Genomic DNA, 27190 nt, shown 5'->3' with positions numbered 1-27190 from the left:
TTATTTGTATGTAAACATAGACAGATGTGGTAGAATAAAAGTTCTGAAACTTTAATAGGAACTTTCTGAACATGTGATGTTAACATCATAGCAGAATAACATACTTGAAGTTACATTTGATAATCCATTTCTTTTATTTGGTGACATTTCCCTAAGATATTAGCTATAACGTTCGGTGCTCATTGTCATAAATAGGGAACATGAGACACCTATTCAAATGAGAGTGACTAACAGAAATCCCACTCTAATTTGGGATTTTACCCCATCTTGCATAGATACCAAAAAGGCAGTGAGATTTTAGAATAGCAATGGCTGTATTACAACGTCTCAGAATTCCCCATGCCCCGGGGACATGACAGGCAGCATAATAAACCCAAGGGGGCCATGATAGCTAATAAAAAGAGTGAGAAAGACCTGAAATCTTAAGGTCAGAAATACAGATCAACCTAGCAATGACTATGTGGAAATGGATTCTTCTAATAAGTATTAACTGAGTCATTAACTGAGATTTAGTAGCCAAGGCCCTACAAATAGTAAGTAGGAAAGCCAGGATTTATGCCCAAGTAGGATCCTTCAAGGTTGTGCAATTACATTGGCACACGGATAAAGAGAAGAGCAACAGAACAGAATCGTTTGTCTTAGGGTTGGCATGTTTCCGGTTGGAGATGCCATTTGTGGTTTTTGGTCATGCAGACCTTAACGATTAGCTGATGCTGTTTGGGTTTAGGTGGTTTTTGATCAAGGGGAACTTTAAAATGGTGGTACTTGTCCAAGATAGCAATGTTCCTGCTCTGTCATGTCTGAGGTGACATATTATTTCTTTCCCTTCTGTGATTAAGAACTGTCTTCCCTGTTCTTGAACACTTCGCCATTTAATATCTGACATCTGGGTGTTTCTGGAAATAAATATGAGAAACTACTGCACTTGACACTTTGATCCAGGATACTATAGCCTACTTTTCCAAAAGTATCTTTTTTTCAAGACAGGGTCTTGCTCTGTTGCCTAGGCTGGATTACCTATATTTCTGTGTATGTATGTATGTGTACTTTTAAAGATATTTAGTGAGAACCGCAAGAAAACATTTCTGTTCTGGTATTCTGAGGCTTTCCAGGACCTGCTTTTCAGAAGCACTTTAATCAAATTTGGTCCTTTTAGGATCTGTGTGATCAAGGATCACTTTTAGAGTTATCAGACTTTCCAGGGTCACCATTAACCAGAGTCAGTCCCTTGGTGGGGGTGATCAGAGTTTTTATCTTTATTTCCAGGACTGTGCTGGAGTTGGATTTCCCTCTATGAGCCAGAGTCAGGTAACATTTGCTTAGGCTCCTCTCCAGGTGAGTATAATGAACCATGGAAATAATCTTTCATATCACACTCATCAAAAGCAATACTATCTCTTTTTAATTTGAAGACATTTATTTATTTATTTGTTTATTTATTTATTTATTTGGAGACAGCATCTCACATTGTCACCCAGGCTGGAGTGCAGTGGCATGATCTCGACTCACTGCAGCCTCTGCCTCCCAGTTTCAAATGATTCTCCTGCCTCAGCCTCCCAAGTAGCTGGGATTATAGGCACATGCCATCATGCCCTGCTAATTTATTTTGTGTGTGTATGTTTATTTTTAGTAGAGATTGGGTTTCATCATGTTGGCCAGGCTAATCTCAAACTCCTGACCTCAGATGATCCACCAGACTCCCAAAGTGCTAGGATTACAGGTGTGAGCTACTGTGCGCACCGATACTTTGAAAACTTTTAAGTTAGGCTCCATTCTTTTGTAATACCTAATTCACAATAGTTTTTATAGCAAGCTATAATCTAATGGCTAATGTGCTGTCCCTACAGCTAGAGCATGATCTTGCTAGTTTAGTTGGTTTTAAACTTTTATTTAGAAGCCATGTTGAATGCATGAATTACAGTCACCACTTCCACTCCTACCATGTGAACTAAGAAATGTTTTGAAATGGGTAAGGTACATAAAGAAAATTTTATTAGAGATGTCTGGTTGTGTTAGATCATTCTAAAGCTTATTTCCAAACTCTTTCTTATATTTTTCTATTTATTTATGTTTCTAATTTAGTCTAATTTCTGAATTCTTTATCATATGACTATTCCATTCTTCCCAATTATTTTATTAACAAAATTGTTGGGTTACTAAATGGTTGTATTTAAGTTCTCTTATTGTCGATTGATCAGATAATAAGCAAATGACTGGGTTGATAATTTCTGGTCATTTCCTTTCTTCCCAGCTAGCAAATCTCAAAATACTGGCTTTGAAAGTATTTTTTTAAATCACACTATTAGAATGTCAAATATTACTAAAGGTTTCACTTTTTTCTTTGTCTTTTTTTCATTCCATCTTTATAGACACTAACAAAAGTTACCAATGTGACTATATTGCAAGTCACAGGAGGAGGTATTGGGGAAAAAAATTCAATTAGCAATAATCATGCCCCCCATTCCCTCAGGGTCTACTCTATGCTATCAATCCAATAATTTTATTTTTTATTTTTACAGACAGGGTCTCACTCTGTTACCCAGGTTGGAGTGCAGTGGCACTGTCACAGCTATCGCAGCTCACTGTAACCTCAAACCCCAACTACCTACAATCCAATAATTTTTACCAGTGATAATAGCTTCTTCTTTTAACACCCTTCTCAAGTGCCTTCATCCCTTAGGTGTGGAATGATCCAGAATTTACAGCCAGAGGATCTAGGTTTTAATCTTCTAGTTCATGAATAAGACAGACATCAGTTTCCTTATGTCTAACATGGGTATAATAATATCGACCTCATAGAGATGTTGTAAGGATTAAACATACATGAAAAGAATTATACAAATGCTATTAATAATAACCAATCTGCATTCTCTTGAGAGCTTTTAATGACTCACACATTGCAGAGAATTTCAGGTTCAGTGTTAAGTAAATGGGAAGATATTTTGGGATGTCTACAAAGTTTCCTACCTTTTTACGCAGAAGCAAACCCATGCATTAAAGACAACCTACATACTTAGGATGGCTACTATAAAAACAAACAAGCAAACAAAATATAAATAAAAAAACAAGTGTTACTGAGATGTAGAGCAATTAGAATACTTGTGCACTATTGATGGGAATGTAAAGTAATGCAGCCACTATGGAAAATACTGTGGTGGTTCCTCAAAATATTAAAAACAGAATTACCATTTGCTCCAGCAATTCCACTCCTGTAATATATCAAAAAGGAGTGAAAGACGATACTCGAAGAGATATTGGTACACCTAGGCTCACAGCAGCATTGATCACAATAGCCAAATGGTGAAAGAAAGCAACCCATGTGTCCATTGACAAATGAATATGTAAACAGAATGTGAATTTGTGTTTTAATGCATACATACAATGGATGTATACAATGCATACAGTAATGCAAATATTACTCATCCTTAAAAAGGAGGGAAATTCTGGCAAATGCTACAACATAGATTAACCTTGTGGCCATTATGCTAAAGCTAAATGACATAAGTCAGTCAAAAAAAACACAAATATAGTGTGATTCCACTAACAGGAGGTTAGAGCAGTCAAATTCATAGAGACAGAAAGTAGAATGGTGGTTGCCAGGGGCTCGAGGGTAGAAGGAAATGGGAGTTAGTGTTTCATGGATACAGAGTTTCAGTTTTGCAAAACTGAAAAGAGTTCTGTGGATGGATGGGGGTGGTGGTAGCACAATATGAATGTGCTTAGTAACAATGAACTGTAAATTTAAATAGTTGAGATGGTAAATTTTATGTTACACGTATTTTACCACATCTCTAGGAGATAGTCAACTAATCTGGCATATTGATGTACTCCATTTCTTATCTATCTGTAAACAAAGTGTGTAAACACCAAAGTCATGTGATTATAATATATTATTTTATGCAACTTTTATAATAAGGCAAGTTTTCTACACATCCCATGCTCCATAAAGTATAGCTGCACAAAAATTGCTTCTCACTGCTTGGGTCCACCTCTTATAAACAGTGCTACCTTGAGTTAGTTACTTAACCCCTTTTAGCCTTACTTTACTCATCTGTAAAATGGAAATATAAATTTTTTTTTCTAGTAGGATTTTTTGTTTTTGTGTTTTTAATACTGGGTCTCACTCTGTTGTCCAGGTTGGAGTGTAGTGGCACAATCTTAGCTCACTACAGCCTAAATTCCTGGGCTCAAGTGACCCTTCTGCCTCAGCCTCCTAAGTAGCTGGGACTACAGGTATGCACCATGACACCCTAATAAGTTTTTTGTATGTGCAAAGATAGGATCTCTATGTTCTCTATGTTGCCAAGGCTAGTCTCAAACTCCTGACCTCACACGATCCTCCTACCTCAGCCTCCCAAAGAGCTGGGATTACAGGTATGAGCCACTGTATTCAGCCTCCGGTAGGGTTCTTGTGAGAATTAAGTTAAGTGATGTATGCAAAGGGCCTAGAAGACATATGATACAGGGTTAGTGTTCAATATTATTGTTTCCTTTTTCAGATAAATTAATTGAAATGACAATTAATTATATCTTGACAGTCACAATAAAAAAAAATTTCAGAAGGACAAATGTACATGGAAGGGAGTAGGGTAGTCCCACTCTTTTTCTTGAAGGTGATGAGGACATAGCAACCTTGCAGCATAAAGATGTACATTTCTGCTTCAGCTTCTCTTTGGCACCACAGGAAGCAATCATTCTCAATATTCATCCTTCCACCTATCACTCATCCAATCTGGACTCTGCCTAGCACCAATGAAGGTGAAAGCCCCTACGACAAGGAGCTAAAATTACTTGCTATGATTTGCTCTGTCTGAAAAATGTCTCTATATTTGTTTATAAGCATGATAGACCAAATACTCAGAGGCATAAATTTCTGGTGGGTTTGGATGAAAAGCAAATGTGTTGGTGACTCTGAAAACATTTTCTATCTTCTTTACAAAGGTGTATTTTCTTCTTCTTCCTTTTTTTTTTTTTAAACATTTACTTAACTGGTTTTTCTGCTTTTCAAATCTATCTGGTACAGAATCTAGTGGCCCCATTACACTAATTGGCAATGTAAATATTTTAACAAACTCTGTGGGATTATTTTACCTCAGCTTTAGGTGAATGTATATTTAATGCCACTAAGACAACTTGCATCCTCCCATCACTGGATGCTTCAGCATCAAATGAATTAATTACATGGCAAAGACTTTTGCAAAATTTTGAAATCAGAAATTACTTTTGCAATGGGGAAGACAAAGCTGCGCCTTTGTTTCAGCCCCATGAACCCTCAAAAAGAATGCAAATTGGGAGTTTTATTGCTATTTGTTTAAATCAAAGGGAACAATTCTTTCACAGACGCACATGTTCTGAACTCTAGGCCTATTAATTAACTATTGTGATCATAAGGAAGGCTAATTATATTGCTAATCAGAAGTTCACCCTGAATCACGTTTGCCCTAAAAATTCTATTTCATGGTCAGTAAATGACATTTATATAATGCCTTTACATCTTTCCTTTGGTGTTGAAGGCCTTCATGTTCAGAGTGAGATATGCAATAATTATTTTCTCCGTTAATTTTTCCCTTCTTTTTGCCCCTTCTTCCTCCTCCAGCCTGCAATGTGAAGTATTATGGAAGTTTCTGGCAAAGAAGGAAGTTTTAGCAGTAAGAAACTGACAAGGGAAAATGCAATTATTTTGTCAAGCAGTTTTTTCTTCTCTTATATGGATCAGGTTTGAATTCAGGGGCACCAGCCTGTCTTTCAGTGTTGATGAGATTGGTCATAGGAAATGTGACAGGGCTGGCTCAGCCCAAGTTCGTGAGTGACAACACTCTATCCTGCTCTGGTAGAACCTGAGTCTGTGGCACTCCCCAGTGACAGAACCAGACCCCTTGGTGTGTTAGTGTTGAAAAGGACTCAGGCAGTTGCTGTGTGTAGCTATTTTGGTACATATAATCGTCCACCTCAGGAAGACAGGATTCATTTATATAATTCAGAATCTTCATTCAAAGAAAGAATATGGTTACCAAAAAGCAGTAGGTTCTCAGAAGCTATACAACAATTTTATTCGTATTTCTGCAGAAAACCTAACACCAGGAAATTAAAGCAAAAAATACATATTTTTAAGTGGTATTGCTGGGGGAAATTTCTCCATCAGTCTTAATTTTGGCTGTCTCTGTTGGAAGAAGCACGTAGTTTTAGTATGAGGATTTTCAGGAAAGGGCATCATAGCTCAAAGTAGTAGCTACTATTCATGGAGCCCACAAAGGGCCAAGCCCTTACATGTGATATTGTTTGCTGTCCTTAACATCCCTAAATTGTGTCCTTCACATCTCTTGAAGAGATTAATAATATCTACCTTGTTGAACAAATGAGAAACATCAAGTTTGAGGAAATTAAAAGAATGGTGCAAAATTCATGCACCTAGTGATTTTATATTGTTGCAAAGGTAATTGTGGTTTTTGCCATTACTTTTAATACATTTAATAGAATGAATCATAGTGATGACAAAGGCCACTTTCTTTCCATAGGCTATTAATTTTCTTCGTTGAAATAGTTGGTATATTAGAAACACAAGAGAAAGAGTTTTGTAATAATAGCCCTGAAATCCTTCTGTGAGAAAATGATGGTAATTATAATAATAATGACCCAACAGTAATAATTATAGCTAATATGTAATAATTATGTATTATATGCCACGTAATGTCCTGCACCCTTATAATGTTAATTTTATTTAATCCTCAAGATAACTCTGTGATGTAGACAATATTAGTACTCACCATTTTCTAGAGAAGTAAATGGAGGTACAGAAACACTAAATATTGTACTCGTAACATAGCTAGTAAGTAGGAAAACTGAAAGGTCAACTGAAAATAAATTTAATTAAATGTGCATAGTAAATTTTTTAAAGCTGCTATCTTAAAATAAGAATTGAATTTTGTGATGGTTAGTTTCATGTGTCAATTTGACTGGGCTAAACAGATACCCAGATAGCTAGTAAAACATTATTCCTGGGTATGTTTGTGAGAATGTCTCTGGAAGAAATTAACATTTGAATCAGCAGACTGAATAAAGAGACTGCCCTCACCAATGTGGGTAGGCACTAGCCAATCTATTTTAGGCTAAAAAGAACAAAAAGACAAAGGAAAGGTGCATTATTTCCCTTATGTTGATCTAGGCCATCCACCTTCTCTTGCCCTGGAACATCCAACATCATAGTTCCTGGTTCTTGGGTCTCAGAAGTCAGGACTTACACCTTGGACTCTCCTAGTTCTCAGGCCTTTGGGCTTAGACTGAAACTATACCACCAGTTTTCACAGCAGATGGTGGGACTTCTTAGCCTCCAAAATTGCACAATCGAATTCCTTATAACAAATCTCTTTTTGTAGATCTATATATATTCTATTGGTTCTGTTTCTTTGGAGAATCCTGACTAATACACGTATCGTTGGTGAAAATGAAACAAAACTAAATAAACTCTATTGAAATATAATGATACAAAAGGAACTGCATCACTAAACTTGTTGGCTTTTGTAGCTTAGAGAGTAGTTTTGAAGTACTCTCATACATTTGTAGCACTTTTAAAATCAAAATATGTTCATTCAATTTTACTTTCTTTCTCAAACTGATTCCCTGCCATACTTACTTCCAGGGATTTTCTACACTGGTAACATCCTGAATGTTTGTTTGCCTGGTTTTGCCTGATTATGTTCAGGATGTCCTAGAGGTTATCTGTAGTATCACTCTGTCAATAGGAGACAATAACCCAGTGCATTTTGGCCTGAAAATTCCTCACACCCCAGCGTCTGATCATACAAAGTTAATGAATACTTTGTTCGTTCTGAAAATATAAAAGTCATGGATAAGGTTTATAAAATACCTGGCAACTAAATGGAAAACAAAAACTTTAATATTTTGTATTTTCAGAACACTCCAAAATTGTTTTTACCTCCATCCTTCTTCCAACTCTACCACATTGTGAGTATATCCACCCAGGAACATCCAAATCACTACCTAACTGGATTCACCATTCAATTCCTGAATGGTGACATTCTGCATGATGCTGATAAATTAAGACTATCCTCAAGGTTACTGTTGCATCAGAGCAGAACCCAGTGGCTGCTTGATGTTCTTTCTTCCTTCTCAACCAACTCCAGGTAAAGGGACTCTGTTACAGAGCGAATTCCCAAATGACCTCTGGAACTCCTCAGCCTGCAAGGCAGTCATTCTAGTCAACCACCAGAGGAAATACAACTCTTTGGCTTCTTTTCTCCACCAGCATCATGTCTATGCGCATATAAATGAAAATTGGTTAAAATGAACATCAAAGAGAAACTTTGATTTATGGAACTCAAGAAGTAAACACTAGGAATCACGGTCTAGAAATAGAGGTAATCTTCAGAGTAAATGTCATCAACAGGCAGAAGGCGTCACAAAGGGATGAGGTGGAGAGGGGGCTGTCAAGGGGAGCAATGCTAATTGTGTTATACAAGCTCAGAATCCCCATCAGTGAGCTTCCAGCTCTTAATTCCTTCCTTCTATTCCTCTTGTATTTATCACAAGTGCGTGCAACATTTTAAATTTCTAAATTCTTCAGACAGTTCTGGACAGAAGGTGAACTCTCACACTAGCCATACTTCCGCTGGCTGGAGCAAACACGTAGTAAGGAAGGAATCCCCAGAAATCAGGGTGCTTCAGAGGAGACGCTCCTCTTCCACAACAGGCTGCCCTCAGTGGTTTCAAAGAAGCCTCTGTGCACCACAGGCTGCGTCCCCCAGCCTCATCTGGCACTCTCATTCCTCTAGGTACCAATTGTTATTTTCTCTGTGAACCCTGCCCTCCCCATCCTGCTGAAAATTGCAGACTCTACCCCTTCACCAACTATTTATCCCCTTTCCTTGTTCTATTTATTTTCACATTTATCAACATCTAAAATGTAGTATATTTGCTGGGTGTGGTGGCTCATGCCTGTAATCCCAACATGTTGGGAGGCAAAGGCCAGCGGATCACTTGAGGTCAGGAGTTCAAGACCAGCCTGGCCAACATGGTGAAACCCTGTCTCTACTAAAAATACAAAAAAATAAATAAATAACAAGGTGTGGTGGTGTGTGCCTATAGTCCCAGCTACTTGGGAGGCTGAGGCAGGAGAATTGCTTGAATCCAAGAGGTGGAGGTTGTAGTGAGCCAAGATTGTGCCATTGCACCCCAGCCTGGGTGACAGAGCAAGACTCCATTACAAAATTAATTAATTAATTAATTAATTAATTAAAAACAATGCAGTATATCTTAGTTATTTGCTGATTTGTCTCCACAACTAGAACACAATTTGCCTAAAGGCAGACATTTTTGACACTTTCTTGGGTTGTCATATTCCCTACACTTAGAACAGCTGACGTACAAGAAGCTCTTGAGCCATATTTTTGAATGAATGAAATAAGAAATAACTTATTTTCTTAATTCTCTGTTTAGGCACTGATCCTTTACAAGCAGGATTCTACATCATTGGTATAAGGATATCTATGTTTGTTCCCTGCGGAAACTGAGTTGGGGTCCAGGAGTATAATCTTAACAATAAAGACTGTAGCAAATTGTATCTATTTGTAGGACCACCACAGGTACCTTCTCAACTGAGTTTCCAGTATTCAAAGCCCTACCCTAATATTAATCAGAATGTAAGTGGAACGTCCGAGCAAAAGCATGTGCATAAAGAAAAGCCAGGGTTCCAGGGCCCTGTTTGAGATGTTGGCTGTGCCACTACGTTGACATATGACCTCAGGCAGGAGAATTTATCCCAAATGGTCTACTCCATAAAACAGGGATTTGGAGCAAATGATGTTCACATACCCTTTCATTCCTATCACGCCTTCTAGCCTCCAACCCAATATACTCCATAAAGGAAATTGTAGGTGTATAAACATAGACTGCTAATATTGCTGCAATACAGAGAGGACTTAAAGTTAAGAAAAACTCACAGTAAATATCACATTTTTGAAAAGCCATGTAAGCTGTAAATATGTAGAAGAAAAGATGTCAAATACCTTCCTTTACTTCTTTTTATCTTTATTTTTAAAATTTTTTATTGTAGAGACAAGGGCTCGCTATGTTGCCCAGGCTGGTCTTAAACTCCTGGCCTCAAGGGATCTTACTGCCCTGGCCTCCCAAAAGCAGCGCTGCAGGCCTGAGCCACCACATGCATCCACTTCCTTTACTTTTTAAAGAGGTTTATTTATTTATTTATTTATTTTTTCTTTTGAGTTAGGTGTCTTACTCTGCCACCAAGACTGGAGTGCAGTGGTGTGATCTCAGCTCCCTGCAACCTTCACTTCCCAGGTTCAAACCACCTTCCCATCTCAGTCTCCTGAGTAGCTGGGATTACAGGCATGCACCACTATGCTTGGCTGATTTTTTTTTTTTTTTTTTTTTTTTTTTTTTTTTTGCTAGAGATGGGATTTTGCCATGTTTCCCAGGCTGGTCTCAAACTCCTGAGCTCAAGCCATCCGCCTGCCTCAGCCTCCCAAGGTGCTGAGATTACTAGTGTGAGCCACTGCTCCTGGCCTTAAAAACGTTTTATACCCTACTTTGTTTCCTCAATACTTGTCCCTTCTCTCTATCCACAAAATGTGTGGATTATGAACTTGTCTTTATTTACGGTCTTCATTAAGTTTTCTTGGAAAACACACCTTTTAGAATGACACTACTTTTAATCTGCAGCTTTATTTCCAGTTAAGAATCCAAACCAAATATTTACATTCTAATAACAATTACTTGAAATGTTATTTTGCCAATCTTGAGATTCAATGAAAGTATCTGATAATAAATGAATTTAGGTCCAGGTAAGAAATAAACAGCAAAAAATAAAAATTCATTATACAGGAAATGAGACATATTCTTCCACTCTATTCATTGTAGTACTGCCTGAAATGTACAGATCAGTAGGAAAATAAAGCCTATGCAGTAGGTGCTATAGGAAACAGTTTGTGTACACTTTACAAAAGTGCAAATTTCAATTAAATTTTATAGTGAAATTATATACTTTCTCCCTCCCACATAGTAACACAATGGCAAAACAATGACAAAAGTTCAAAATTAATAGAGAAACATCAAGTAGAGGACACCAGTAAGATCTTAAAATGTGAAATATTTTACTAACGACTATATGTAAGTAAAATCTTGGATTCTTGCTGAATAGATAAAATTAAAATACTCATTTTGATGTACCTGAACAAAAGTATGTATATGTAAATGGTTTGAGGTCCTGATAGCTGCAAAACTGACAGTGAAGGCACAACCAGCTAAAAGTACCCAAAATAATAATCAAGAAAACACCTAAGCCATGTGTTCTAAAAAGTTTATAATGCAGATGATCTGATGATTTAGATAAGATTAGTAGTGAAAGAATGTGTATGCTTTAACTGAATATCACTTATATTGGTAATCATCCATTTCAGAGTATCAGCACATATAGAAGGGAATTTTCCCAACAATTTATAGTCATATGTGGCAAAGATGGGTTTCAAATTCAACACCTAGAACAGCTGCAGCAACTAAAAGCATTCAGTAAATATTAATTGAGCAATAAATAAGAAATGGAGGGATGGATTCCTTAAAAGTAGTCTACTATATCCATCTTATTATTGCTGGCAAATGCATTTTTATAGGAAAAGAACAGTCAAGTGTATTACAACTAAGATTATAATGGGTATTCATTGTGGATACAGAGAAGACAGAAAGGTGCTAAGAAAGTCCTTAGGCCACAGGAAGGCCTAAGCCCATTCTTGGCCCAATACTGGGGAAACTAGTAAAGGGGATTTAGATCATTTGAATCACCACGTTTTCATCCATGATAATTCTGAGAATCAAACTCTAATCTGAGCATTAACAGAGGTGGCAGCTTTTGGAATTTATTGTGATAAAGAGGTGATTACTGAGATTGTGGCCTTTGAGAAATCATTGATTCCTCGCTTCAGTTTCCTTATTAGTAAATATAGACACATACCTTACAGGTATTTCCATTAGAGAGGTACATTGTGCATATAAAATGAAATAATGCACTAAATGAAAGTCTGCATTTTTAAAAGAGAGAGAACTTTTAGACCTACAGGTGGTTTACTGTTTTCTAGCCTGAGAGGGTCACCACCCAGGTGTAATTAAAAATCCATGGAGTCTTCCTACAAAAGACTTGAGTAACACATTCAATGATTTGACTTATTATAAAGTGGAGAGGGCAAGGCAGTAGAAAACTCAGGAAAAATCTGGAATACTCTAGAATGATAAAGGCCTAAATTAAGGTGATATCAGCAGAATAGAGAGATAAGGCTAAATTTGAGAACTAATTTATGGGGCTACAGTTCATGTAAAAATATCACAAGGTAGGGTTTCTGAAGCTCAGGAAGCAGTAATGAGCACACTTTCTTCCCTTACTTGGTCTCCCAGATCACTGGATCACTTGTGCTGGGCTCACTGATGAGATTGCATTAGCCTACAACATGGAAGTTTCCTCCTGGCAAGTGCATTCAATTTTTTATCTCTCTCTCTTTTTTTTTTTTCTTTTGGAGATGGAGTCTCGCTTTGTTGCCCAGCGTGGAAACGTCATCTCCACTCATTGAGATCTAGCTGCGACTACAGGTGTGAGCCACCTTGTGCGGCCCAGTTCTGCTTTCTTTGAGCCTTTTTGCCTAGAGCTAGATGGATGGGTTGAAACTAGAATGAAGCTGGGCACTGGGGTGTGCACCTGTAGTCCCAGCTCCTGAGGAGGTTGAGGTGGGAAGTTCTCTTGCATCCAGGAGTTTGAGACCAGCCTAAACAACATAAGGAAAAACCAAAACGAAAAACAAAAACATCTATATTGCCAGGTGTAAGATAAACAGGACACCACGCCTCTTCCGAGGTCAGGCTGCACTGTGAAATGTCGACAACAGTCCGTTTTTGAGTGACTACTTCTTTCTAACTCATTGGAAAATCTTGCTTCCTAAACTCATAGACTACCAGAAATTTTGACTTTTGAAATTATGCCACTAAGACTGAAACCTCTTATAATCGCTTGTAGGAGCTAACGCACTTTGACAACAGAGATGTGGCCCTAATTTACAACTCAAGTACAGCGCTTCAGATAAGGAGTTTCCCAAGACAGCATTCCGTATTTATCCAAGAAAACAGAACCCTTGGTTACAGCCCAAATCTCATGTTGACCCCTTACTCACAATTCTGCTTTGCTTTGAGCCTATCAAAATCCACTTCATGGTTCCTCTAGTGTGCAGTGGCTCCATTGTAAAATTGAGTCAAGGAACATGACTTTGTGGGGCTGCAGGTTTTGTCGTTGATGATCTTATGCTGGTTGGATTGAACACACTATTCTATTCCCTGTTAATGCCATTCTTTTCATTATTATAGCTTAATTATGTTTCTTTTTTCATCGTCTTATCAAAAGGGTCTCAGACTTTTTGGTCTTAGAACCTTCCTTTATTTACACTCTTAAAAAAATTTTGAGGACTCTAAAGAACTTTTATGTGTTACCGCAATTACAGCTGAGAAATCTAAAAAATATATTTCACTAGTAAGCTCATGACGTGTTAACACGAATAGCATATTGTTAAATGAAAAATACCTATATATTCCAAAACCAAAAAAGTTTAACGGTAGGAGTCGCATTGTTTTATATTCTTGCACATTTCTTTAACGTCTGGCATAACAGAAGACATTATCTGTTTCTGCATTCAATCTGTTGTGATACCACATATTATAGAGCCGTTGGAAAACTTCACCACAGATTCATAAAAAAGGAGTGGAAAAAGACTTACTGAAGTTCCTGGGAGGAAGACACCACGCGGGGCAGGGAGCAGAATTTGCTCCGGGCACTGGGGCAGTCCACGAGGGCTCCTGGATCCGCGGCCCCGCTCCCTACCTGCCGGGCTCTGGGCCAAGGAGGCGCGGCCGGAGTCCCTGAAGACCCAGGGCAGCCGGCCAAGGGCCCTGCGAGGAGCTGGATGGCGCGGACGGCGCGACCTCCCCGCGCGGCCGTCACCCGGGGACGGTGGCGAGCGCGGCGGGAGGAAGAATCTTCTCCGCGAGCCGGGAGAAGAGGCGCCCTCGGCCCAGGTAGCCCCGGTCAGCTCCTCCCGCCCGCCTTCGGTCCCTCCACGGCTCGGCTGCCCCGGCCCACCCGCCCCTCTACGGAGCGCCCGTCGCCGGCGCCCTCTGAAGGAAGGAAGGAGGCGCCCGGCTTCCTGTAGGGTCCGGGCAGCGCGCGGGGCCGGCGAGGGGCGGCAGCGGGGAGCGGGGCGCGGGCGGCGCTGGAGGCGGCCCCGCTTCCTCGGACGCCGGGGGCTTGCGGGGCGCGCCCGGGGCTCCCTGAGCGCGAGGCCGCCGCGACCGCCTTCCCGCCCGGGTCAGACCCGGAGGGCCTGTGTCTGTGTTTGGACCTGGGGTGAGAGAGAGGACTCGAGGGGAGAAGTGGAGCGGGGAACCGGAGAGGGAACGCGAGGGATGAACGAGCTGCTGGGAGCGCTCGAGGGGAGCACAGAAGGAACTTGAGGGGAAAACTAGGGCGGGGGGTGAACTCGAGGGGCCCCGGGAGGAGGGAACCGGAAGGGTGAACGCCAGGGGTGGACGTGAGGGAAGACCTTGCGGGTGAACCCGAGGGCGGAACGCGAGGGGTAGCGAGGGGGGATGTCGAGGCGGGAACTGAGGAAGGAATTTGAGGAGGGAACCGGAGGCGTGAAACGGAAGGGAAACGCGAGGAGGGAACAGGAAGCGTGGACGTGAGGGCTGAGGGAAGATCTTGAGGCGTGAACTTGGGAAAGAAACGAAAGGAGACGACCTCGAAGGGTAAAGAGAGGCGAGAACTGAGGGCGACTTGCAGGGGGGACTGGAGGGAGGAGGCCCCGGGTCCAGCGGGTGTCGCCTCGGGTACCTGTGGCGCTCGCGGGCTTTGGCGGCGGCGCCCACAGGTGGCGCCGCATCTGCCGGTCCCTGAGGGAACTGCGTTCTGGGTAACTTCTCGGAGGAAGCGGGTTGCTGGAGCTGGGGTCCCTGCAACCCCAAACGCACCTGTAAAGGAGTTTTTCTTTAAAGAAGAAAGAGCAGACAAGACAAGTGTGATCACCACTGAGAAATAAAGAAACCTACCAGGAAAGGAAGTCCTTTTCACTCTGCTCATCCACAGCGCTGTTCTGTGCTCCAAGTAGTTGCTAATTCGCACCTTGCTACTATTCCCTTTCCGGAAAGTTTTTTAAAAAAGTTATTATTATTGTTAGAATGGAAATGGTCCATAAGCCTTGAATTAACTGTTGCAAGGCCACTGAAACCTACACACACAAAAAAGCGTTTTTGAAAACTCGATCTTCACGGATTATCTGTTAACTGGTTGTACAGGTGTACTTAAAGCCTCTGAGGCACTTTCATAATTCATGTGGATCTGACAGCCTGAGAGCTGTTTAATGCCAGCACATGAAACGAGGGGCTTTGCGTTCCTTGTTCGTTGTGTAAAAGTGCGAAAACAGTTACTGAGGATAAAACTATTAGCCTGCCTTTCTTCCTGGAAGTTTCTAAGTTCAACTTCTGTTTATTTCCCCCAGATCCTCAGTGTTGACCCACATAAAGCCACGATCTCTTTGTTTTGGATTACAGGCCCAGGGCACCAGTGCAGCCTGAACACAGTATTCTAAATCTTGCTGTCTCAGCATCATTATGCATCATTTTCAAGCTTTTCTAAAGGTAGGTGATAAAATTGACAAGTGTTCTGGATTTGCCAGGACCTACGTGCCAAGTTTTGACAGATAAACGGGAGTGCATTTTATTCATGCCATATTGATTTTTATCACTTTATAAAAGATAATTATTTTTAAATGGAAAAATTTACAGATGCATAAACTTTCACAGATAACATGGTCTTCATGAATATATTGATGAGATGCCTAGCATATGAAAAATTACCTTCATTTGTCTTAGTCATTTTAAATTATTATTTGGGACACAAATGCAAACTAAAAGATTCAATCTGGTAATCTTTAATAGCAGCTTAGTATATATGTGTGTGTGTGTTTGTGTGTGTGTGTGTGTGTGTGTGTATTTTGTGTATATATATATATATATATATATATATATAATATTTGAAGGCCCATTATTTGCTACAAGTGACTTTGATAAATAAATATTTGGAAGCTGAAATGCGCTTTAGAATATATAGTTCTTTTATATAAAGTATATAAAGTTTTGGTGTAAAATGTTTATTATTTAAGTAATTTCTTCATTGTCATTTCCAACTGTGTTTTCTTTTTCTTTTTACAAACAAGGATATTTTCATTAGTTTTGTCTGAGAATTGATCATTTGAATGATTGTATCTAACAAACAAACTCCCTTTCCCTCATAATGGGAAACAAAACTCAGTTATTTATTAGAGGGTAAATAGAAGGTTTTTGATAAGCTTTCAAATTGATTCATAGGCAATCACTTACCACTTTGGCGACACATAGGAAGTCAGGAACTTCAAGTTTGAAAGCATTACTCTTTTGAACTAAAATCTCTATCATTGAACACTTAATTTCTGCCATGAACTTAAGCATTATGACCTTGAAAACTTTCTAATTTCAGTTTTCTTTTCTGAAAATATGGTTACAGTAATGCTTTTCTAAAGGGTTTCTCCTGAGAATTAAATGATATACTGCATATAAAACTGTAAGCACAGTAGGTACCTAAATATATGGTAAGCAGTTAAAAAAAAAAAAAGCTAGCCACTGTTAATATCCATTTTTCCTGATATATGAGGGTGATTAGACAATGTAAATATGTCTATATTTATAGGCCATTTCTTGATTAAAAAATGCAAAACTTCATATAGAAAAAATATGCTGATAGTTTCAAACTGAATTTGGCTTTCAGAAATGTTTTTTTGAGTCAGCTCAATACTTTAAAGTAATTGATTTACTTACCGATATTTTCAAATTAGTAAATTTTGTGGTTCATGGAATCCTGGCTTCTCCTGAAAAAATGGAGGACTAGGCAAGACAGCTCTTGCAACTGCTCATGGCAGAAGCCAGGATGAGTTGTCCACTTTGGATGAGGCATACATTCTCCACTTTGCCACATTGCTGTCATCCTCTGCCTTTATTTCATCAAGATCTGCTTCACTCATGTGTTTTACCTCCCTCACTCCTGCGGGCATTTGAGTTTATGATTTCTGACTCTGGAAATATCCCTTACTAACTTGAACAGTTAATTGTGTGACTCACACAATAACTGTCATCCTTTGAAAAGGAAAATAATCCTGTATTGCAATTTACAAAGTAGTTCCTCATAAAACTCAGGTGATACTTATATCAACTCTGAGAATTTGTTCAGACATGCATTATTGTCCCATATTACAGCTGTGGACATTGACTTGCTGGTTTACACTAAAAATAATGATCTGGTGACTTGAAGTTTTTGGGGGTCTCACTAATACCATCTTTTAAAGATGGAGTTTTTTTTAAGGAAATTATAGCCTTTCTTTTGGTTCTAGCATTTATTTTGAGCAAGTACTTTTATCCCCATAATTATAAAGGGAGAAAATGAATGGTGGAGAACTGAATACATGTATAAAAGTACATAAGTACATATTTTTAAGCAAATTGAAGGGAACAAAACATTGCTTATGGCTCATTCAAAACATAACATACATATAATTGAATAAGGTCTGTTTTAAACTATACTTTACTGTCTGTTATTGGAAAGCTGGAAAGAATATGTGTACAGTTTATCTGCTCTGTAATTAAGCTAGACCAGATTTCTGTGACCAGTTAAGCTAGACCAATTCCTGTGTTTTAATGTTCTGTAAGAAAGAAGACACCCAAAACTTGTTTAGTGGTGCAGACTGGTGTTTTGCATGGGCAAATTTAATTTCTTGTAGGTTTCTTTGAACAAGTAGGGCTTTGTTTTATTATTTTTATAATCATCCCAGGAAAATAATACAGAGTAAATTAGAATCAGGGATGCTGCCTTCATGGGTGTAGTAACTGCGTATAGTCCTGTTGATATATGACTATATATGAGAGAAGCTCAAACCAGTCTCACAGAAACTGGGGGAAAGCATCTAGGCAAAGACATAGCAAGTCCTGGGGCAGAAAAGGGTTTAACAGTCCTGTCAGAAGGTAATTGAGGCTGAAGTCACTGAGAGTGGTGAGAACACAGGAAAGTCAGAAATGGCCAGATCATTCAGGGTCTGGAGAACTTGGTAAAGAATGTGGATTTTGAAGGATATTTAGCAGGAAAATAAGATGATCTGATTTCTATGTTGAGATCATCCTGGCTACTTTGTAGAGAGACACAAATTCTATAGCTGACAAGCTGAAACTCCACTGTGTTTTTTCCATCATAGGCAGCAACTCTTTTTGAATCTGATGTAATCCTTATGTGATGCAGTGTAAGCAGCTTGATAGAAGTGGGTCCATAAGGGGAAGTATCTTTGAATAATATTCTACAAATATACATGACTAATGTTTATAAAAGGGAGACTTGTGATATTCAAATATTGCTTGGTTTCGAGTAAAGCCATCTGCTACCTTCTTAGCATGTTGTATATCAATGAGGCAACTTGTATTTTCATAAAAATGGTGCTCTCTGCATGTATTTTGGGAAAGTTAAAGATTAAATTTATTGATATTTGCATTACTTTAGGAAGAAAAGTGTGCCGATGTTCACTTATAAAGCAGTTATTACTAAGGTGGGTTTCTAGCTTCTTCCACAAATAGATTTGGTCATTATATATGAACTGTTGTGAGATAACAGCACTTGGAAAGAATGATTTTTTTTTAACTTATGTATTGTCCTTATTTGAGTTAAGAATTGTTTGAAATTAAAATATGAAGGTCCATGAATGCAGTCATTTCAAGAAAAATAGCTTTTATTTTTCTTTCTTTTCCTTCTGTAATATTTCCAGGAAATTGTCTATCCAATCTGTTTTTACATTTATTAATATTAAATTATCTTTTTAATCTCTGCCCTAATTTGTTAGTCTTTTCATTTTTAATATTGTACATCTGTACCTTCTTTCTTGTTTTTTTTTCTTGATCGATATTGACAAGGATCTATTTTTTAAAAATTCTCTTTAAAGATCTATTGTATTTATTAATCCCCTAGTCTGTCTTTTTCTTTTCCTATAATGTCTTTCTTCAATTTATACCCCTCTTCTCTCCCCTTTCTCTACTTTCATTGGTTTTATATAATTTTAGCTTTTTTTTTACCTTCTAATGTAAACTTTGAGGCTATATATTTTCCTCTGCACACTACTTGAGTTGCTGGTTATACATTTTGATCAGTAGAATTTTCTTTATTGTTTAGTTCTATTTTAATTCATTATTCTATTTAGTTCATTATGTTTCCTCATTGACTTTTGAATTATTTAGTGCCTTTTTGAGGTATGCAATTGTATAGGTTTTTTTTTTTTTTTAACAATGTAGCTTCTAGTAGTTAATTTCTTACTTAAATACATTGCAGTCATATGTGCTCAGAGAGTGTATCTATTCTTTTTTGTGTATTTCGTATATATTCTGGCATATTCATTAAATTCTCCTTAATTATGTTGTTTAAATTTTATTTATGCTTACAAATATTTTTGTTTACTTAATCAAAAAATTACTGAGAAGGTGTGTTAAAATCTCCCATTAAAATTGTAATTTCTTCCTTTATTTCTTTCAGCTTTTATTTGACATATTTTGGGGTTCTATTTTGAGTTTTTGTATTTTCTTGGTGAATTAAGCCTTTGATGACTATATAGTGGCTATCATACCTCTAATAAATATTTTTGCTTTAAAATATATTTTGTCTGATATTGAGCTAGCCACATTGCTTTCTTTCATTGACTATTACATGGTACCATTATCATAATTTTATTCTTTCTGTCTATTTAGGTTTTAGGTGGATGTATTACAAACAGCCCCTAGTTACCAATTTCTGTCTTTTCACTGGTGAATGTAGTTATAATTACTGTGTTACAGTTCCAGATACAATTATTATGATTACTGGTATATTAATAATGATTTCCACATGTTGTTTTATGCTTTTTATTTCTACTGCTTTTTCCATGTTTCCTTTATTCTCCTTTCCTGAAGTTTTCAATTGAATGACTTTTGTAAAGTCAGTTTTTTTTTTTTCCACTAGTATTTTGGAGACTATACATGGTAATTTGAGATTCTAGTGTTACAAGTATTTGACAGGTATATTTTTCTTCTAAAGTCTAAAGTTATTTCTAACTTCTTCCTGAACTATATGAGGATCTTAGAACATTTTCAATCCTATTACATTTCCACTTTTTATTATTACTGTTCAGTCTTGTCCAACATAGCCCATTATTGTATCCTACAGTTAGCTTAGATATAACGTACAGTTTCTTTGTTGTTTTTGATAATTTAGACCTTTCTTGCAGGATTATTGTCATTCTTGAAGCATATCCTTTAGAAGTGCTCTTTCCCAGGGGTCGGTGGTGTTAAACTTTTTTTTTCTGAAAAATACCTTTGTTTTGCCTTTTACCTTGTAAGATACTTTTATGAGTACTTTTGTTAATTCCAGATTAACAATTATTTTCTTTTAGAGTTTTGAATATATTGTGCTACTGTCTTCTTTTGAAAAATCAGCAATTATTCCAATTATTTTCCTCTGTATGCAATAACTCTTTTCTATCTGGTTGACTTTAAGAGCTTCTTTTTGTCTTTGGTGCTCTTTAGTTTCATTGTGGTGTATATAAGTATGGATTTCTTTTTATTTATCTTATTCAAATGTTTCTGAATTGGAGTGTTCATACCTTTAACCTATTTGGAAACCTCTCAGTCATTATTGATTGCCTTTTCCTCATTCTCTTATTTTCTTTTCAAATTCTGATTAGATTTGTATTAAGCTGAATTGGTCAAGAACAGAGTTAATGCCATATAGTTCAACAGAAGGAATTTAATGTGAATTAGTTACAAATGTTTGTCACATCTGAAAGTCAAATAGGGGATGATGAGGTAATTTAAAAGTTAACCGTAGCAAAAATACTGTTGCAGCTTCTCAGGCTGCAGGAGGTAGTCTTAGCAGAACCCAGAATCTGAGGATATCTAGTACCTGGAAGTTTCTGTCCTACAGGAACAGGGACCACAGAAAGACACTGTAACTGATGGAGACATCTTCATAGAAAGCAAAGAAAGCAGAGGAAAAATATTTTGGTTTCTCCCTTCTTCCTACTTGGGACTCATTGGCAGAATCTCTCAAGGTAGGAAGCCAGTTGGGCAAGGAATGTAGGAAATACAGTTTGGAGCTGTCAGTTCCCAAGATTCAGGGGATGGATGATCATGCATGGATCTCAGAGCAACCTGATCATCCCATTCTCCTCTCCGTATCTTTTATCTTGGCTTTCATATTTTCTATTATTTTGATCCCCTGTATTACATTCTGGGTAATTATATTGCTGTGGTAAAACATACATTACATACAATTTACCTTTTAAACTATTTTTAAATGTGCAATTCAGTGGTATTAAGTACAGTCACATTGTTGCCCAACCATTAACACCATCCATCTCCAGAAATTTTTTGTTTTCCCCAAACTGAAACTCTGCCTTATACAATAATTCCTGTTCTCTCTCCCACTAGCTGCTAGCAACCACAATTCTACTTTTTGTCTTTTAATTTGACTATTCTAGACACCTCGTATGAGTGGAATCCTACAGTATTTCCCTTTGCAACTGGCTTATTTTGCTCAACGTGACGTCTTCTAGGCTCATCCATCTCATATGTGTGGTAGCATGTGTCAAGTTTTCTTCCTTTTTAAGGTAGAATAATAATAATATTTCTTTTTTTTTTTTTTTGAGACTGAGTTTTGCTCTGTCACCCAGACTCTAATGCAGTGGTGTCATCTCAGCTCACTGCAACCTTTGCCTCCTGGGTTCAAGTGATACCCCTGCCTCAGCCTCCTGAGTAGCTGGGACTACAGGCATGTGCCATCACACCCAACTAATTTTTGTATTTTTAAAAGAGATAGGGTTTCGCCATGTCAGTCAGGCTAGTCCTGAACTCCTCACCTCAAGTATCCACCTCCCAAAGTGCTGGGATTACAGGTGTGAGCCATCATGCCCAGCCAAATAGTATTTCATTTGTAGGTGTACACAACATTTTGTTTACCCATTTGTGAGTGGACATATAGGTTGTTTCTGTCTTTGGCTATTGTGAATAATACTGTCATTTATGTGGGTGTACAAATATCTCTTTGAGCCCTTGATTGAATTCTTTGAGTTACATTCAAGAGGTGAAATTTATATCCTACGGGAATTTTGTATTTACTTTTGTGAAGAACTGCCATTCTATTTTCCACAGCAAATTCAATCTCTTATATTCCTGCTAGCAATGCACAAAAGTTCCAGTTGCTCTACAACATTAGCAACACTCAAATTGCTTTCTAGATTTCTTTTTTTCTAAATAATAACCTTCTAATGGGCGTGAAGTGGTATCTCATTGTGGCTATTTGATTTGCATTTCCCTAATTATTAGTCATGTTGTACATAATTTCATATGCTCATTGACCGTTTGTATATATTATTTGGAAAAACTTCTAGTCAAACATTTGCTCATTTTTTGATTGGGTTGTTTTTTGTTTGAGTTGTAGGAGTTATTTATATATTCTGGATGTTAACCCTTTATCAGATACATGATTTTCAAGTATTTTTTTCTCATTGTGGAGATTGTCTTTTCTCATTGTGGAGACTGTCTTTTCACTCCATTGTGGATGTTTTGTACATCCCTTGATATACAAAAGATTTTGGTTCTTACCAAGTCCAAGTTATGTATTTTTTTTTCTTCTGCCTATACTTTTGGTGTTATATCCAAGAAATCATTGACAAATCCATTTTCATGAAGTTTACCCTTATGCTTTTTTCCAAGTGCTTTATTATTTTAGCTCTTATGTTTGTCTTTGATCTATTTTGATTAAATTTTTATATATGATCTAACAGGAATGTTCTTTTGCATGTAGATAGGCAGTTTTCCCACCCTCATTTGTTAATAAAACTGTTTGTTCTCTATTGTTGGAAATCATTTGACTGTATTTCTGGGCTCTCTATTTCACTCTGTTTGTCTGTGTATGTACCAGTACCACAATGATTTGATTACTAAAGCATTGTAGTAAGTGTTGAGATCAGGAAGTATAAAACCTCCAACTTTGTTCTTCTTTATAAGATTACTGGAAATCCTTTGGGATTCCATATGAGTTTTAGGATGTATTTATTTCTATTTCTGCCAAAAACATCATTGGGATTTTGATAGCAATTGCATTGAATTTATAGATCCCTTTGGGTAATATTGACATTCAACCAATATTAAGTCTTCAAATCCATGAACACAGATATCTTTCCATTTATTTGCGTGTTCTTTAATTGCTTTAAGCAATGTTTGTAGTTTTCATTACACAAGTCTTTCATCGCCTTGGTTAAGTTTATTCCTAAGTATTTTATTCTTTTTGATTCTATTGTAGATGAAATTGTTTTTCTAATTTCTTTTTCTGGTTGTTCATTGTTAGTGTACAGAAATGTAACAGATTTTTGCATGTTTATTTTGTATCCTGCAGCTTTGCTGAATTCATTAATTAGTTCTAACATTTGTGTGTGTGTGTGTGTGTGTGTGTGTGTGAGAGAGAGAGAGAGAGAGAGAGAGAGAGAGAGATTCTTTAGGATAAGATCTAATAGTTCTGAATAGAGATAATTTTAATTCTTTCTTTCTAATCTGAATGCTTTTATTTATGTTTCTTGCCTGATTGCTCTTGCTGGGATTTCCAGTACTATGTTGAATAGAAATGGTAAAAGTGGGCATCTTTGTCTTGTTCCTGATCTTAGGGAAGAAGCTTTTAATCTTGCACCATTGAATATAATGTTAGCTATGGGCTTTTTATAAATGGTTATTATGTCAAGGCAGTTTTCTTCTATTTTTAGTTTGTTGAGTGTTTTAATTTTGAAAGGGTGTTAAATTTTGTCAAATGCTTTTTCTGCATCATCTTATGTGATCATGTGCTTTTTCCCCTCTCTTCTGTTAATATGGTATATTACATTGATTGCTTTTCATATGTTGAATCATTCTTGTATTCTAGGAATAAATCTCCCTTGGTCATGATGTATGATCCTTTTAATATGCTGTTGAAGTTAGTTTGCCAGTATTTTGTTGAGGATTTTTGCATCAATGTTCATAGAGATATTCAACTGCAGTTTTCTTTTCTTATAGTGCCATTGTCTGGTTTTGGTGTCAGGATAATGCTGGCCTCATAGAATGAGTTAGGAAGTGTTTCCACTTTATTTGTGTCCTCTCTCCTAGTAAATCTGCTTAAAGGTTTTGTCAATTTTGTTGACCTGTTGAATAATCAACTCATGGTTTTGTTGATTTTCTCTATACATTTGTTCTCTATTTTATGTATCTTTGCTGCATCTTTATTATTCCTGCTTTTTGCTACCTTTAGATTCAGTTTGCTCCTCTTCTTCTTGTTCTGTAAAGTGAAAAGTTACATCATTGATTTGATATTTTTCTTTCTTTTTAAATTTAAGCTTTTAGAGTAACAAATTTATCTCTTAGCAGTACTTTCACTGCATTCTGTAGGTTTTGCTATGTGATATTTTTATCTTCATTTGATTCAAGATATTTTCTGTTTTCTCTTGTAATTTCTTGTATAACTTACTGGTTGTTTAATAGTGTACTGTTTAAGTTCTACGTATTTGTGGATTTTCCAGTCTTCTATTTTCATTACATTTTGATCAGAAAGGATGCTTAGCATGTTTCAGTCCCTTTAAATTCATTAAGGTTGTATTACAGTCTAACACATAGTCTATCCTGAAGAATGTTTCTGTGCACTTGAGAAAAAATGTGTATTCTGTCATTATTAGGTGCAGCATTTTGTATATGTCTGTTAGATCCAATTGGTCTATAATGCAAATCATGTCCTTTATTTCTGATTTTCTGTCTCATTCTTCTATTCATTATTGTGGATATTCAAGTCTTCTACTATTACTGTAGAGCTGTTTTCCCCTTTAGTTCTGTCAGTGTTTGTTATATATTTTGGAGCTCTAAATTTTGGCACACATGTTTATAATTATGTCTTCTTGGCAAATTGACCATTTTATCATTATCCCATCTATGGCTCAAAGTCTTTTGTAGATAGCATATAGTTATGTTTCTTTCTAAAATTAATTCTGCTAATCTGTTTTTTTATTGGAGAGTTTAATCCATTTACATTTAAAACACCAATAGGGAAGAACTTACTATTATCATTTTTTGGTTGGTTTTTGATGTTATAACATTTTTATTACCCATTTCCTCTAATACTTTCTCCCTTTGTATTTAGTGTATATTTTGTAATGACATGTCTTGATTCTTTCATTTCCTTGTGTGTGTGTGTGTGTGTGTGTATCTTTGGGATGGAGTCTCGCTCTGTTGCCCAGGCTGGAGTGCAGTGGCACAGTCTCAGTTCACTGCAACCTCCACCTTCCAGGTTCAGGCAATCTTCCTTCCTCAGCCCCTGTAGCAACTGGGATTACAGGCATGAAGCATCATGCCTGGCTAATTTTTGTATTTTTAGTAGAGATGGAGTTTCACCATGTCAGCAAGGCTGATCTTGAACTCTTGACCTCAGGTGGTCCACCTGCCTCGGCCTCCCAAAGTGCTGGGATTATAGTTGTGAGCCACCACATGCAGCCCCTTTTGTGTATATTTTATAGGTATTTCTCTGTGGTTGCCATGGGGATTAGATATAACATCCTGAAATTGTAGCAACTTATTTTAAACTGATACCAACTTAACTCAATTGCTTATAAAAATTTGACTACTTTATAGCTCCCCCCAACATTTTATGTTATTGGTGTTACAAATTACATTTGATATATTGTATCCCTACTTAACACAGATTTATCACTACTTTTATGCATTTGTGTTTGAAATTCAAGATTAAAAAGTGGCATTAACTAAAATTACAGTGCTACCGGGTTTTATAATTTTCCACATAATTACTTTTACTGGAGAACTTTACATTTTCATAAGACTTCAAAATACTGTCTAGCATCCATTCATTTCAATCTGAAGGGCTCCATTTATCATTTCATATAGGACAGATATTATTGTAATGAACTCTCTCCATTTTTGTTTATCTGGGAACAAAAGTTAATTTTATCGTCCTTTTTGAAGAATAGTTGTCACATATAGAATTCTCAGTGGACAGGTTTTTATCTTTTAACACTTTAAATATGTTATCCCTCTGCCTTCTGGCTTGTAATATTTCTGCTGAGAAATTCACTGATAATCTAGAGTCCCTTGTATGTGATGAGTTGTTTTTCTCTTGCTGCTTTCAAGTTTTTATTTTTGTCTTTATCTTTTGACAGCTTGATTATAATGTCTTGGCATGGGTTTCCTTAGATTTGCCTTGCAATTCACTCAACATCTGGGATTTGTAGATGCATGTCTTTCCTTAAATTTTTGAAGTTTTCAGCCATTATTTCTTCAAATAAGCTCTCTTCCCCTTTCTCTTTCTCTTCTTCTTGAACATTCCTAATGTATATATTGGTATTGTTGATGGTGTTCTATATGTCCCTTAAGCTCTGTTTGTTTTCCTTCTTTTTTTTTTTTTTTGGCCCTTCAGATTATAATAACAAGTAATTTGTCTTCAAGTTCAATGATACTTTCTTCTGCCTATTCAAGTCTGCTATTGAACTGCTTTAATGAGATTTTTCAGTTATTTTATTTTTTATGTCCAGAATTTCCATTTGATTCCGTTTGATAAATTTATCTGATTTTGTGTAGTCTGTCTTATTAAGATACTTTCACATGTTCTATCTCTATTCTCTGAAAAAAATTGCATAAGATAGTATGATTTCTTTTAAAAATATTTGATGAAATTGATTGTTGAAATCGTCTGAAATTTTTCTATGTACTCTTTTCTATTCACAGCTACTTAATATTCACCAAATATTTATGGACTGTCTACTATGTGTCAAACATGGTTTTAAAGTCTTTGAAGTACATCAGTGAAAAAAACAGGACAAACATTTCAGGCCTCACGAGGATTACATTCTGGTAGTGGAGAAAATAAATTTTAAAAATCATAATTATAGGAAATTATGTAGAGTGTTAGGAAGTGATAAGTGTTATAAAAATAGAGCAGGGTAAGTGAGACCAGGAGTTGGGAAGCAGAATGGGATGTAGGAAGTCAGATTGGGATTTTAAGTAAGATGATCAG

General features: G+C 37.0%; 1 protein-coding gene across 9 annotated transcripts in view; it reads left to right on the top strand.

Moving 5' to 3' along the window:
• Positions 1-13803: 13803 nt before the first annotated feature.
• The window catches only part of MYO3A (myosin IIIA), a 235110-nt gene continuing 221723 nt past the window's right edge, over positions 13804-27190 (top strand). For 3 of the 9 annotated variants that reach the window (XM_074404910.1, XM_074404909.1, XM_010341240.3), the window contains exons 1-2: positions 14627-14808; positions 15610-15696. The gene's annotated coding sequence lies outside the window, so the exon portion shown is untranslated. Of the gene's footprint in view, positions 14080-14285; positions 14408-14626; positions 14809-15609; positions 15697-18634; positions 18681-27190 lie in introns of those variants that run through there. The other 6 variants (XR_012518908.1, XM_010341241.3, XM_074404906.1 and 3 more) reach the window with 5 other exon arrangements.

This window comes from Saimiri boliviensis, chromosome 8 (assembly GCF_048565385.1).
Source record: "Saimiri boliviensis isolate mSaiBol1 chromosome 8, mSaiBol1.pri, whole genome shotgun sequence".
In the NCBI taxonomy this organism is placed as follows: domain Eukaryota; kingdom Metazoa; phylum Chordata; class Mammalia; order Primates; family Cebidae; genus Saimiri; species Saimiri boliviensis.
The sequence above is the reverse complement of the archived record's forward strand: the minus strand, read 5'-3'. Positions and strand labels throughout refer to the sequence as shown.